We start from the raw sequence: 14306 nt of genomic DNA, 5'->3' as shown, positions 1-14306 counted from the left end.
TCCTGGCGACTCAAGGAGAGGAGACTACGAGGGGGCTATAATACGGCTTCAAGCGGCTGACGTGAACGACGTCGCGGCCACGGCGGCGATGGTCCGAAGAAGGTGTCACCGGTTCGATAATGTAGTTGACCGCTGACGTACGCTCCAAGATGCGGTAAGGGCCGATGTGCTTGGGTGAAAATTTGGACGTATACGGAACAGAGAGCCAGACCAGTGAGCCAGTGGAGAAGTGAACCGCGGGCGTGTCTTGATCGGAAGCATGGGTACGGAGACCTTGACGTTCGGCGGTGAAGGAGCGAGCCAACTGGCGGCACTGCTCAGCATTGCGGGTGATGTCAGAGAGGGAAGCATATTTCGAGCTGTCGAGGTTGTAGGGAAGGATTGTATCCAACATACAAGAAGGTTCGCGTCCGAACCGGTGGTTGCTTGAGAGGCGGTGGTATATGCATAGGTGACGAACGGAAGAACCTGATCCCAATTGAAGCTGTCGGAGTGAATGTACATGGCGATCATGTCCCCAAGAGTACGGTTGAAGCGTTCGGTGAGGCCGTTGGTTTGAGGTTGGTAAGCAGTAGTGGTGCGGTGGACTGTGTGGCACGCGGCGAGAAGCTCGTGAAGAACTTCAGACAAGAAAACATGGCCGCGGTCACTGAGAAGTTCGCGAGGAGCGCCGTGACGCAGGACAAAGTGATGAAGAAGGAAGAAGGCTACATCGCGAGCAGTAGCCGCAGGCAGGGCAGCGGTCTCAGCATACCGAGTGAGGTGGTCCACGGCGACTATGATCCAGTGATTCCCAGCGGTCGTGAAGGGAAGGGGCCCATATAGGTCGATGCCCACACGATCAAAAGGGCGAGCCGGACGCGGTATTGGCTGTAACGGGGCAGTCGAAGGGCGAGGTGTCGACTTCCGCTGCTGACAGGCCGTGCAGGAGTGAACGTAGCGACGAACGAAGTTGTACATGCCCCGCCAATAGTACCTCTGGCGTAGTCGCTCGTACGTTTTCAGCGAGCCAGCGTGAGCGCTCTGAGGATCGGCATGGGGGTGTTCACAAATCTCAGTGCGGAGATGTCGGGGAATCACGAGAAGCCACTTGCGGCCATCTGGACGATAGTTGCGCCGGTACAGAAGACAGTCGCGAAGGGCAAAATGGCAAGCCTGGCGACGAAGTGCTCGAGGGAAGGAGGCCGTAGAGGGTGCACGAAGTACGTCGAGCAGCGATGAAATCCATGGATCTTGGCGTTGTTGATGGGGCATGTCCATGGTAGTGAGCGCTGCGAGTAGGGATGCAGATATTGGCGAAGAGGGCGCAGGGGAGGGCAGTGGGGAGCGGGACAAGGCGTCGGCGTCAGAGTGCTTGCGGCCCGATCGGTAAACTACGGTGATATCGAATTCCTGAAGACGGAGGGCCCAGCGGCCTAGGCGCCCTGAGGGATCTTTGAGTGAAGCCAACCAGCACAAAGCGTGGTGATCGGTGACGACGGTGAACGGGCGGCCATATAAGTATGGGCGGAATTTTGTTAGAGCCCACATTACGGCGAGACACTCCTTTTCCGTCACGGTGTAGTTCGACTCAGCCTTGGTGAGGGCACGGCTGGCGTACGCAACGACGTATTCAGGAAATTCGGGCTTGCCCTGGGCAAGGACAGCCCCGAGGCCGATTCCGCTTGCGTCGGTGTGCACTTCAGAAGGGCACTGGGGTCGCAGTGTCGAAGGATAGGTGGTGAGGTGAGAAAACGACGGAGCGCAGCAAAAGCGTCGTCGCAGGCCGAGTCTCACGTAGACAGGTCGGCGGGACCATTAAGAAGTTTCGTCCGGAGCGCGACGATGGAGGCGAAATTGGGAACAAATCGCCGAAAAGAGGAGCAGAGACCCACAAATCGGCGCACTTGTTTTGTAGAAGTCGGTTTAGGGAAGTCAGCGACAGCACGGAGTTTGTCAGGATCGGGCAGGACGCCGTCTTTGGAGACGAGGTGGCCGAGTATTGTCAGCTGCCGGGCACCAAAAAGACATTTTTTGAGATTAAGTTGAAGGCCAGCATTGGTGAGGCAGCTCAGTATCTGGCGCAAGCGCTTGAGATGCGTCGGAAAATCGGGCGAAAACACGACAACATCATCTAAATAGCAGAGACAAACAGTACACTTCAGGCCGCGCAAGATGTTGTCCGTCATTCGTTCAAACGTTGCGGGAGCGTTACAGAGGCCGAATGGCATCACGTTGAACTCATAGAGCCCGTCAGGGGTGACGAACGCCGTTTTAGGACGGTCGGACTCAGCCATCGGGACTTGCCAATATCCGGAACGGAGATCCAGGGAGGAGAAGAACTCGGCGTCTTGCAAGCAGTCAAGGGCGTCGCCAATACGTGGTAGCGGGTAGACGTCTTTGCGCGTTATTTTGTTGGGCCGGCGATAGTCCACGCAAAATCGTATCGAGCCATCCTTCTTTTTAACCAGGACGACTGGGGACGACCAAGGACTGGCGGAAGGTTGAATAATGCCGCGTTGTAGCATGTCGTCCACTTGCTCAGTTATGACGCGGCGCTCGGGAGGCGACACACGGTAGGGGCGCTGACGGAGAGGAGCATGGGTTCCGGTGTCAATGTGGTGCTCGACAGTGGTCGCACGGCCCAAAAAGGTCGACTGGTGGTCAAACGATGAGCGAAACTGGTTGAGCAGGGCAAGGAGCTGCGCGCGGTGATCAGTGTCGAGAGCGCGGTCAAATCAGCGGTCGAAAATGTCCGATGACAAAGCTGGAGTAGCACCACGCGGGGTGAGGGCAGCGACTTCGGCACTGGAGGAGGTTACATCAGTGTCGAAGGAAGAGATCAAAGCAGCGGTTTCAAAATGGCCGAGGCACTCGCCACGGAGCAGGGAGAGCGCGGAGAATGAGGTGTTAGAGACGAGGATGGCGGCAGCACCGTGGTGAATGTCGATGACGGCGAAGGGAAGACATAGGTGTCGGCGAGAGGCAAGTACAGGGGAAGGCATGAAGAGAACGGTGGCGTCAAAAACTGAAGCGGCGCAAACAGGGACAAGCACGGCACTGTCAGGGGGAATGTCAGTGTCCTCGGCGACAACAAGCTTAGCAGCACAACGAATCGGAGGCTCGTCGAGGAGCGCATCGCAGAGTGGAGAGAAGACGACGTGCGCACGGGCACAGTCAATGACGGCACTGTGCAGGGAGAGAAAATCCCATTCAAGGATGACGTCATGGGAGCTGGCACGGAGGACTAAAAATTCGACAACATACAAAACATCGGCGATGACGACGCGTGCTGTGCAAGCGGCAGAGGGATGAACGGTATCGGCGCTGGCGGTACGGAGTGAGAGTCCAGAAGACGGGGTTGTAACTGCGAAGCGAGCGGCAGAAGTTTTCGTGAATAACAGAAACGGTGGCCCCAGTGTCCACAAGCGCAAGTGTCTTGACTCCGTCGACAAAAACGTCAAGAAGGTTCGGCGGGGAAAGGCAAGGACTTAAGCAGGGCGATGAGTGCGCAGTTCGTGCCCCCGGAACTGCGGCTGCTAGTTTTCCGAATCGGCGCGGACGTTGCGACGCCTCATGGCGACAATGAGCGGCGGCGAGGCGAAGGCGAGCGGTTGGAAACGTAGGGCTGGCGACCGTGCTCGCGGTCAGGAGAGGTCTCCTGAGGTTGTGGTCCGAAACGTGGGCGAAAGGTACGGTCTGCATCATCTGGTTCATCTGGTACGGCTGGTTCATCTTCTTCATTCCAATAGCATTATCTACCCCGGTAGTTACGTAGTCAATCGTGTGTCCTTTCCTGGTCTTATAGTGCGATAGCACTCAGGCTGCCGTCTCACAAAAATTTTTCGGCTTCTCTGACGAAATTTTCTGATTTACCTAGAGAGGTCGCGTGTCCTTGTGATGTCACCACAACTAGACTGTGAGCAAACTGCCCACCGTTGCCAAATTCAATGAAATCGCTATCTGTCCACCATGGGACTGCGCACGAAGCTTATGAAAGCTTGGGAAGAGCAACGTAGGTCTCGCAAGCTACACAAGGGGCGGTTTCTGAAACATCCACCTGCCGTGGCGGTCGCGCATTGCTTAACAGCTTCACCACTGCGCCAGTAGTGGTTCGAGGGCTCCCCGCTATCTATGAAGGCAACTGAGAAGGTCGTGACGTCATCTATACCACGTGACCACCAGTGGATCAATCATAGGGCGTCCGAAAAATCTGAAAATCTGAGGATGCCCAAAATTTAGAAGTTGACCCACCTCCAAAATTTCGAATTAAGGCCAGGCCAGAAAATGGATTAAGGTGGATGAGTGTGTGGACTAGTGTGTGTTGGTGAGCCGGATTAGTATAATCTGATAGGATTATTCAATGGAAGGTACCCGAACCTTCTAGAAGCTGATGGCTCATGCATACTCTACAATCGCTATAGAACCGTGTTTGACTGTCATTTTAGTGGGAAAATCGCAAGAAGAACATGACACACCCTCCACACCATAGATGACAACGTAACTGCTATCGCATTTTCTTCTTCAAGAGTGCAGTTTGGAATTCCCCCAAAGTTTTTTCGGTTCGGAAGCCTCCAACAGTCCTCCGTAGCTTGTTTGGAACGTGTCATTTATGTGTTTCCTATGGTGCCGCATTGTAGAAGTATCAATTTTTAAGCAGTAATTTTTCTTTCTCGAGCTTTTTTTGCTCCAGCTTCTTCACGACTACCCGACAAGAATACGCAGAATGTCTTAACGAGGTTATCTTTGCATCCTACTGCTCCATGCCACGAACTCCGATCGTCGCTATAGGAGGTATTCACTGAGGCCGCGCTACCAGACGGCGAAAGCGTCGCCGCGGCAAACGCGCCATGTTTGTGGTCGTTTCGCGAAAGATCGCGCAGTGTCACGGTGCGCCGTGAGGTATCCGGCCTGAATTGCTGGTGATCCGTAACACCTGTGCATGTTGTTAAATGCGACAACGTTCAATTTTCTTTGTAGAATGCTTATTGTGCATAAAGTTTGCAGAAGAATTCTGTGCCGTGATTTAACTGAGCTGCGTGCCGCAACTCGGCAGCAAAACTGGCCGGCTGCATTGCACGCAAGAATGTAAACGACTTGCAGCTTTTAATATCAGTTGATAACTGTCAGCTACTCATGCGGCACACGTAGTGGACAACACAGCACATGATTAATTACCCATATTCCTAAGCGGACGCTGCTGAAACTCATATTTCCAGCGGCTGTAGTCCGCGAACCGCCGAATACTCATTGTTTCAGCAAAAAGGCATATTGTGTCATAGCTGCTTTGTTTACGCGACAAAATGGTCGAGCAAATACTGTCATGCACTCGCAGCACGAATGGCAGACTGCAAGAATGTTTTGCAGGTTTGATTGAAGAAACGTAGCGTTGCTTCCAGTGCACAAGACCTGGAATCTGTAGGCCGGTTCGCAGCAACGCGATGTGCAGCAATTTCGCTACATTCAGTAGTAACACGTCACTTTCAGCAGACAGAGATGACAAGTTAAGCTAGCTAAACGAACATACACGTTTAACTACTCACCTAGGTGAAAAACGGCACTTCGGCCGTCGGCACCCTCCGCACGGATGGTCGGCTCGACCGCTTGTCAAGCAATTGCACCCTCTCATAGATTCGCATACTTTAATTCCTCGGCCTGTCGGCAAACTTACGCCGTGCACAAGGCGGACCTCAATATCGATGAATTCAACGCACGGCAGCCGTCTTGTAGTACGTCGCACACCACGCCGGCACCTGCACATTCCTACGGGTCGACGTTTTCACAAAATGTAACATTTTCAGCGTGCCCGCTCTTTCTGCATCGCGCAGTTCACGGCGTATCCACTCAGTCACACGGTGTTACGGGTCGGACAGAAATGATCTGCGGCGAGACGCTAAATACACTCACATTTCACACATCACAAGCCAGGTAAATGCTGCGGCTGCCGCGCGCGCGACCACCAACATGGCGAATGCCGCGCCGGCCACTAGCGCCCCTTGCGGATGACGTCATGTGAATACCTTCTATATACATAATTAAGCTGTTCCAGCCTTTTCACGTTACAGTGTTTACTGTCTTCGCGAAAGCAATTGTACGTCGGAATGCCGGCAAACATTCCGGCTTTTTTTTAATATTTCCGTATATGTTTTATTCAACTTTTTAAAACTTTTCCCACCTTTAGTAGTTGCAAAGCTGCAAAACTGCAAAGCTGCAAAGAAAAGCTTCATGTATGTCTAAAAACGCCGTACAAAAACCGGCCAGGTCGACATTGTTCCTGATGGCCTCAGTAAGCTGGTAACACTCAAGGATCTTATAAAGGTGCAAAAACAAATATATTTCCGAAGTCGCAAGCAAAATGCACAAAGGTGGACAGAAATCTACCAGTGGCAAACGCAAGATGCGCCAGGAGCCGTTCTTGAAGATTTATTTCAATGAGTTCTCGCTATGTGTGGCCATCTGTTCCTTAATGCGTCGGGTGACAAGAGTGGATCTAGAGGATGCCATTGGGGCTTTGTACGCGCTTCTACAGCAAGTTCACAAACATGCACTGCTGACACCTAGAAATAAACTTTTACCCTTCATGAAGATCCAGCCGAGTTCTATGTTTATATACCGCTGTCATGACCACCCAAGCTATCGCAGTGGCCTTAAATAAGTGGGAAAAGCATATAGCAGGCCTCTCTGCCTTTTATTGGAATAAAACCTCTTTTACAGAACTGGGCAGCCTTCTCAACCACATTGTTAAAGATCAAACTATGATCCAATTTAGGTAGACTTATAAGATATGCTTGAGTCATCACCATCTGGAGTCTTGAATAACCTTCCATTGGTTATCACATGGGATTATAATAATTCTACCCACCAACCGTCCTGACTCCACGCTCTGATCCCCACAAATTCACCTTAATCGATTTTTTGAGAACCTACCTCGAAATTGTTTGTAGTTCTTTGGAATTTTGGGGGGCGGGCCAAGTTCTATATTTCTGGTATGCTCATATTTTTAAATTTGCCGCTGCCCAATGATTGGTCCACTGGTGGTAAGGCGGGTTTGACGACGGCACGACCCTCTAAATCACATTCATAGAGCGAGGGAGACCCTCATACCACTACAGGAATATTGGTACAGCGGTTAAGCGATTAACCAATTCTCCGGCAGGTGCCTGTTTCAACACAGCCACCAGTGCGGCTAGTGAGACCCAGGTTGCTCTTGCTAAGTTCCCGTAAGCCTCAAGCGCAGTCCACGGTATGCAGGTGAAAATTTTATTGAATTTGGCAGCGGTGGACAGCATGGGCGGAGGTGGAGGAGGAGGAGAAAGAAGAGGAAGGCAGGGAGGTTAACCGGAAGAATCTTTTGATAGGCTAACAACAACAACAAGAATAATCGATTTGCTGCCCTACAGGCCGGAAAGGGGTGAAAGGATAAGCAATGAAATAGAAAGGAGAGTCACTATGAAAACTCAGCGTTAGTTAAAGTCACAGCCTATCGTTCAGGTCAGAAATTCGCAAGAAGCGGAGCAGTGCCTTGGAGGCCTTCGCCGCCGACGATCGCCGGGGCCAGAGACCAAGACGCTCCAGCGAACGGCAGAGCGACTGCCTTTCAGTGCTGTAGGCAGAGCAGCCACAAAGAATGTGGGATATAGTCTCGTCGTACACGCAGATGGCACATGCAGGGCTAACAGCTGTACCGATTAAGAAAGAGTAATTGCTGGTGAATGCTACACCAAGCCACGGTCGACACAGCAAAGTTTCTTCACGTCGTCGTAGGCCGGATGGAAGCCGGAGCTCCAGATCTGGGACCAAGGATTTTAAGCGTGAATTGGAAAATTGGCTGGAATTCCACGTGGCAAGCGTGATTTCCCGCGCAAGAGCGCGAAGCCTGCCCGCTGCCTCTCATCTCGAAAAAGGGATCGACAAAAAATCGCCGTCGTGGCGAGCAGTTCGCGCGACCTCAGTCCTAAAGGGAGGTTGCGATGAAGTCACAAGGTGTCGTGAGTTCATTCTACCAATCAGAAAATATGTGACAGAGAAGCCGGAAATTTCTAATTCAACTGCATTAGGAGGGCGATGAGGGCGGAAACTGTCTGGTGGCGTCGGCCTCGGCACCTGTGCGAAGGCTCCAAGGTGGTGTTGGCGGATATTTCCTTCTTTCCACCTGCTGCCTGCCAACCATACCCTCCTCCTCGTGTCCCTATGTGCTTCTCGGCCTGAAGGGGAGAAGAGGAAGACGCTGGACGAAGAATGACTCAGCCAAAATGAAATTGACTACGAAGAAAATGACTCGGACAGCAACAGACCTACGAGAAAATAATATAGCCTCCCGAAAAACTACCTGTAAAGTAATTTACCAAAAATCTTTATCAGCGCAGAAAGTCTTTAGAGCATGTGGGTGGGCCGCCTGGTCCGGCAGTCCGCGGGTTATCACTGCCGCGTTGGTCCTCCCCAAAAGCCAGTGCTCGTGGTAAGGCTCATCAGTGCCCAGAATGGCCTCCCCCTGCTCCTCCGAGGGGTTTCAAATGGGTCAACTGTGGTATAAAATTGTCATGCCCATACCATGCGGCACGGGTTTGGTTTGATTTATAGTTTATGAGGGGGTTTTAACGTCCGAAAGCGACTTAGTTTATGAGGGACGCCGTAGTGAAGGGCTCCGGAAATTTCGACCACCTGGGGTTCTTTAACATGCACAGCACACGGGCTTCTAGAATTTCGCCTCCATCAAAATTCAACCACCGCGGCCGCGATCGAACCCGCGTCTGTCGGCTCAGCAGCCGAACGCCATAAGCACTGAGCCAACACGGCGGCCCTAAGTGTGGCAAGGGTTAGCTACCTCTCCGCAGTGCGCGCACTGCAGAGAGTATAGTATGGCATACCACTGGTGTAACCGAGCTGGTGTTGGATAAGTGTTTGCATTCTCATAAGGGTGATCTGACTTATTGAAGAATTTATGTGCCATTGGGCACTGTTGCCTGGTTATTCCGTGTGGCGCGAGATAGCTCAAAAATGAAGCTTGCTGGAGCTATTCCCTCTCGCAATCCTCGAGGATAGCAACCTGGGTCTGACAATTCCACAAGGCCAACTGGTAATAATTTTCGAAAGAGCTAACGGCCAGTGCACTTCACCTGAACCTGCCAGTGCAATGGCGCACAGTTTAACCGCTACGCCACGGCGCGAGTAGTAGTATGAGGACTCGCCAGGGTCTTTGAATCGGAGATATTTTGCCCATTTGGGAGATAAAAATTCGAATAGAATCTTCAAAGAAAAGATTGAGGAGTGAAAGACAATAAACTAAAAATTGAGATTGAATCGGAGCCGAAACAGATTGGGGAGTGTAAGAACCACGGTATTGCATTCTCTCCGCATCAATCCAATTGATTGCCTCAACTTATTCTTTGAGACGATAACCTGAATTTTATCGCGTTATTAAAAAGATACGGGAATAAGAAAGGCATATGAAGCGAGTGGAAAGGCTAGAGGGTCGTCCAGCAAAGTAATAAACTAAATTAGATTTCAGGAGAAGGCAAGCCCAGCAGGGAGTTGCACAGAGATAATTAGAGGATAAGATTAGATATTTAGCGGCTATGAGACGTCTCCAACAGTATGGACGAAAACGTCGTTCTGATGTGGCCGGTAATTAGGCTGATGATGATTTGTGTGTGTAGCGGTTGTTCTAATGCTTTAATCTGCAAGAAATAAAAATGGGACCTTCTGTATCGCATACAATGCTCGTAAATCATGTTTAAGATGCCCGGTATGCGCTGAATATAATAATCTTAGCAACAACACACCATACGTACGCAGCTGCTATCAGAACAGTGCTCGTTGAGAACTGCAGGAGGAACGCGCAACCGTAACGAAAAAGGCACTCTTGCCAGAACCCAGCCCATTTCGCTTCCTTTCATCAGGAACACTCAACCCGAACATTCTGTACAATATTCATAAGCACTGAACAAAGTGTGAGCGCCACCCGTACGACACGGTGCCCAGGCAAGAATTCGTAGCGCGCATCGACTTGTAAGCATATGACGCACAAACACTTCTTTCCTTCAAAGGCCCTGTAATACGCCTGCGCACATGATCGTGTCGTACATAAGATTCCAGCAGCAACTGTATGAGAACGTTTTTCCCTCCCTAGCAGAACAGTCAGTATCCGTGTGGTTGGCAACACCTCTAAACTCAGCGACATTATATTATCACGTGCCACTCTTCTCCGCAACCACACCGGATTCCCCATCAACTAATCGACGTTTCTAGAAAGCCGTCGTCTAATGTCACTAGCTTGAAACTTGGTATTGAAACCAATGTTACTGGAACAACTTGGATGTTTTTTTTTATTTTTTTCTCATGAACCTAGCACGTGGATGCATCGCCTTTCCAAAATAATAACTGCCGGTTTGTTCATCGCGGACTGACCTCCCCGGAGGCGGTTGACACTAACACCACATCATATCTTTACTGCAAGCAGACTTTTCGAAAAATCAGTACCCTTGTTAAGGCAACGTCAGAGCAATGTGGGGCTTGTTATGACATAGAAATGAAGAAGGTCAACAGTGACCGAAATCAAAGAAAGCATTGGAGAACGGTTCTACCTTTTAAGGATTTCTCACTAATAGATTCTGTGGAACCCGAAATGGCGACTGCAATCAAGCGTGGCGCGTGATGAGGTGCGAACCTTGGGACGTCATCAGAGCCTGCCCACCATGGCAGGCGGAAACCTTCCCACCGAATTCTGAGCCAACTGGCCCTGTTTGCAAGGGGAAGTTAAATTGATGCTTGGTCGCTAGAGGTCGCTGGGTAAGAGCAACCTGGCTTGCACAAGCCACACCGGTGCAGTGGTGCATCGCGTAACCTCTGCAGCACCGCCCCAAGAGTGGCATGGGCACCCCAGCAGTCTATACTTGTAGAGTACAGAATGACCAATACCGCTAGATCAGAATCAGGCACAGTAGAAAATGCTAACCCATTCAAATGATCCACCGTGGATCACGTAAGTCTTATTTTTTTCAATTTGGTTTTTGGTGTTGATCGATAGGGAGATGGTAGTGTATTTATCTACGGCTCACAGATAATTGCTTAGGAAGTATCCACCTAAGCGCAGCCATTCCGCTACACAGGAAAGGTATTGAGCTTCCACAGAAACTTTTTACTTGAAAAAAAATTCGTCCTGGTGCCGGGTTTGAGCACGCCATCTCCACTCTATCGGGCAGTCGCTCTAGTAATTGAGCTTTCTTTAAGCATTCGTAATGCAGGTAAATGTTCTCGGCCACTTTTCTTTCCCGTTCGCGTTGATGGCAGCTATGAGCCCTCAGAAAACTGCCACAAATTATACTCCCGTTTAGCAAGATTAAAGAGGGTCCAGGTGCGGACTGCCCGATTAAGAGCTCCAAGGCACGAACCGGCCTGCCCTACTGGCGATATAGGAACAAGGAGCTGGGGCTGCTTTATGTTGCGTAGAACTGTATAGTGAACCCTAGTACACTACCTCGTATTTGTGTGACTTTCAAAATCAGCAGCCACTCCGGACAAGAACAGGCAGCCGCATTATCAGCCAGGCATTTTTCTTTCTCGGCGAAAAACTGTTTTCGCGCATCGCATTTGAAGTGGAAGGCACCACCAAGAAGTCTTCTTGTAGCGCTCCCTTCAGGAAACCTTCCAACGCCGCCGATAAGCTTATTAGCTCATCGAGGTAAAACTCCAGTGGATGCCAAGGCCTGCATGCACGACGCGGGCGGAAAACCGATTACGTGCAGGGCGCTTTGACGCGTAGCGTCAATGGGATCATTTCGCTTCTACGCACAAACCTCCAATGCGCGTGCACGAGAAGCCAAGCAGCTCCCTATTCTCCTGCCTCTTCTTCCAGCATTTGGGAGCGGCTGCCTTCGAATCCACGCCGTTCCTATCCCGCATGTCGCAGACAGGAGCAGATCGAACCCTCCGGACAGCCCTCCCTCCCTCCCACCAATATGCACGCCCTCCTCGTTGCGGAAGCGCTTTTGAATGGAAGTGCCTCGGTGCTTTCTCGTGTGATGTTGCATCTACCTGGAGGCGCATTTGCACGAGGTAGATATGTAAAACTGTCCTCGGAGCCTCTAATCTCGTATTCACCTCCTTACAACCTCAGGGAAAGTATGCGACTAAAGAAAAAAAACTGCAAGTGGACAAGAAATCACCTCGACTGGATGCACAACGCTCGAAGGAGAACAGATTTGTCGTCACAGGAGGCTATATCGCGCACTATGGCCTGCGGTGTAATAAGAATCGCGAAGGACGCCGTCTTAGTAAGAACGAAAAATGACCATGACGTCAGCTCCTATGAGCACGGTTTGTAGTGAAAACATCCTTGGGGAGAGAATGCCGGTATTTGCATTATGTCCCTCGTCATTTTGATGCTTTCGGCGTCCTGTTCAGCCGCTCGCTCTTCGACTGAACAGCTGATCGCGTGCATTTTTTGCATTTTTTTTTGTCACAAGGCTCGTGCATTGCCGCATGCAATTTTGGTCACTGCTTAAAAAAAGCGAGTCGAAATGCGCATTTTTAAGTAGCCCTGAAGAACACACAAACGTAAAGCTGAAATGGTCACAATTCGGCGAAGAGATGAGTGCACATGGCACATAGAACTTGTAAGTAGTGCGCGCCTACGCCTAAGTCACAGACTCGCGGCTACTACGGGGTTTCCTAGAGACGCGAGCAAGAAAACTGATACAGCTTGAGGTATACATTTGGCAACATTTTCTTTGCTTGCGCGCTAATTTGCAAGATATTATATGAACTGTTAACCGACGAGAGAAAATATTATCACTCATTCTTTATGCAAACGAAAGAACAGGTGCAGTAATCGGCCACAGCACGTATCAGAGAAATTAGTAATGATATATGTGCTGTGCTTAAAGAAAAAAGAGGGCCGCACAAAATGTACAAATAGACAAATTAAGAGGTAAAATGAAAGGTGCACTTGAGAAGCAATGTAACGTATGGAGCACGCAAGGGTCGTCACAACAGTGGCGGAGTAGATATGGAGGCATGGATATTTTATTCCGCAGCGGCAAGAGTTCGGAAGTTTCGGGATTAAAGTAATGGCAGAAATTAGGTGCCCACTACTAGCGCTGGGCCGGGTAATATGACGTCATGAGGAAAAGCATTTTTCCTATATAAGCGCAGCTGAAGATGGCAGTGTGCCCGTACTGAAATCCAGGGATAGTTACAGAGTAAAAAAATACATCGTAAAGAGGACTGGCAAGTGAACTCGCAAGTGAGTGAAAGACGTGACCGTGGACGGCGGAAGCCCTCAGTAAGTCATTAGACATATTTAGCGGAATTAGCCGAAAGACACGCTCACAGTGCACATGCGCAAAACCCTCACGAGGGGTTAGCGCTATCGCACGCGCACTAGTTTCGAAAGTTATCATTGCGGCTCCTGTGAACCTAGCGTGGAAACGTGGAGGCGTCCTTGCCAGTGAAAGACACCCGTCTCAGCCGAATACGCGGTCTTCGGCGTTCAGGACAGAATGTTCAGCGGGAATTCTGCCTTTTTTATGGAGGAAAAACGCTAAGGCGCCCGTGTGCTGTGCGATGTCAGTGCACGTTAAAGATCCCTAGGTGGTCGAAATTATTCCGGAGCCCTCCACTACGGCACCTCTTTCTTCCTTTCTTCTTTCACTCCCTCCCTTATCCCTTCCCTTACGGCGCGGTTCAGGTGTCCAAAGATATATGAGACAGATACTGCGCCATTTCCTTTCCCCAAAAAACCAATTATATATATATTGCTGCTGTTGATGCCTTTCCTTAAAAATGACCTTCCTTTTGACGCCACTGTGCAAGTTGTAGTCCAGCCCAGTTTTCGAGGTACAGTCTCGATTCCTGCGCGCCAAGGCCTAATCGAGCCTTCATCTGCTCTGTAACCGTGTGTAACTGCTCAGAACGTAAAAAAAAGGTTTTGAGCTTCCAGCTATATATATATATATATATATATATATATATATATATATATATATATATATATATATATATATATATATATATATATATATATAAGCAATTTAACGCGGCAGTTTATATTATATTTGTAAAAGTATTTTGAGCATTATATGTCACGTGTTTGAAAGTATTTTGTTTCGAGTTCTTTATACTTACATTGTTTAAATTGATGTCTCGACTGCGTTTACGTTTCTTATTTCCCTATATTTCATTCGCGTGTGTTTTTTCCTGGTGGCAGTGAGCCTTACAGTACTGACTGTCTGTAAAAGAATTTGATATAAAATATTTTGTCAAATTAGACACAGTGGCGACCGTTTCAAAAGGGTAGTTCACCTCCATGCAAAGTTGACCGCCCTTTA

Source organism: Amblyomma americanum, chromosome 3 (assembly GCF_052857255.1).
Source record: "Amblyomma americanum isolate KBUSLIRL-KWMA chromosome 3, ASM5285725v1, whole genome shotgun sequence".
NCBI classification, from domain to species: domain Eukaryota; kingdom Metazoa; phylum Arthropoda; class Arachnida; order Ixodida; family Ixodidae; genus Amblyomma; species Amblyomma americanum.
This window is presented reverse-complemented; position numbering follows the sequence as displayed.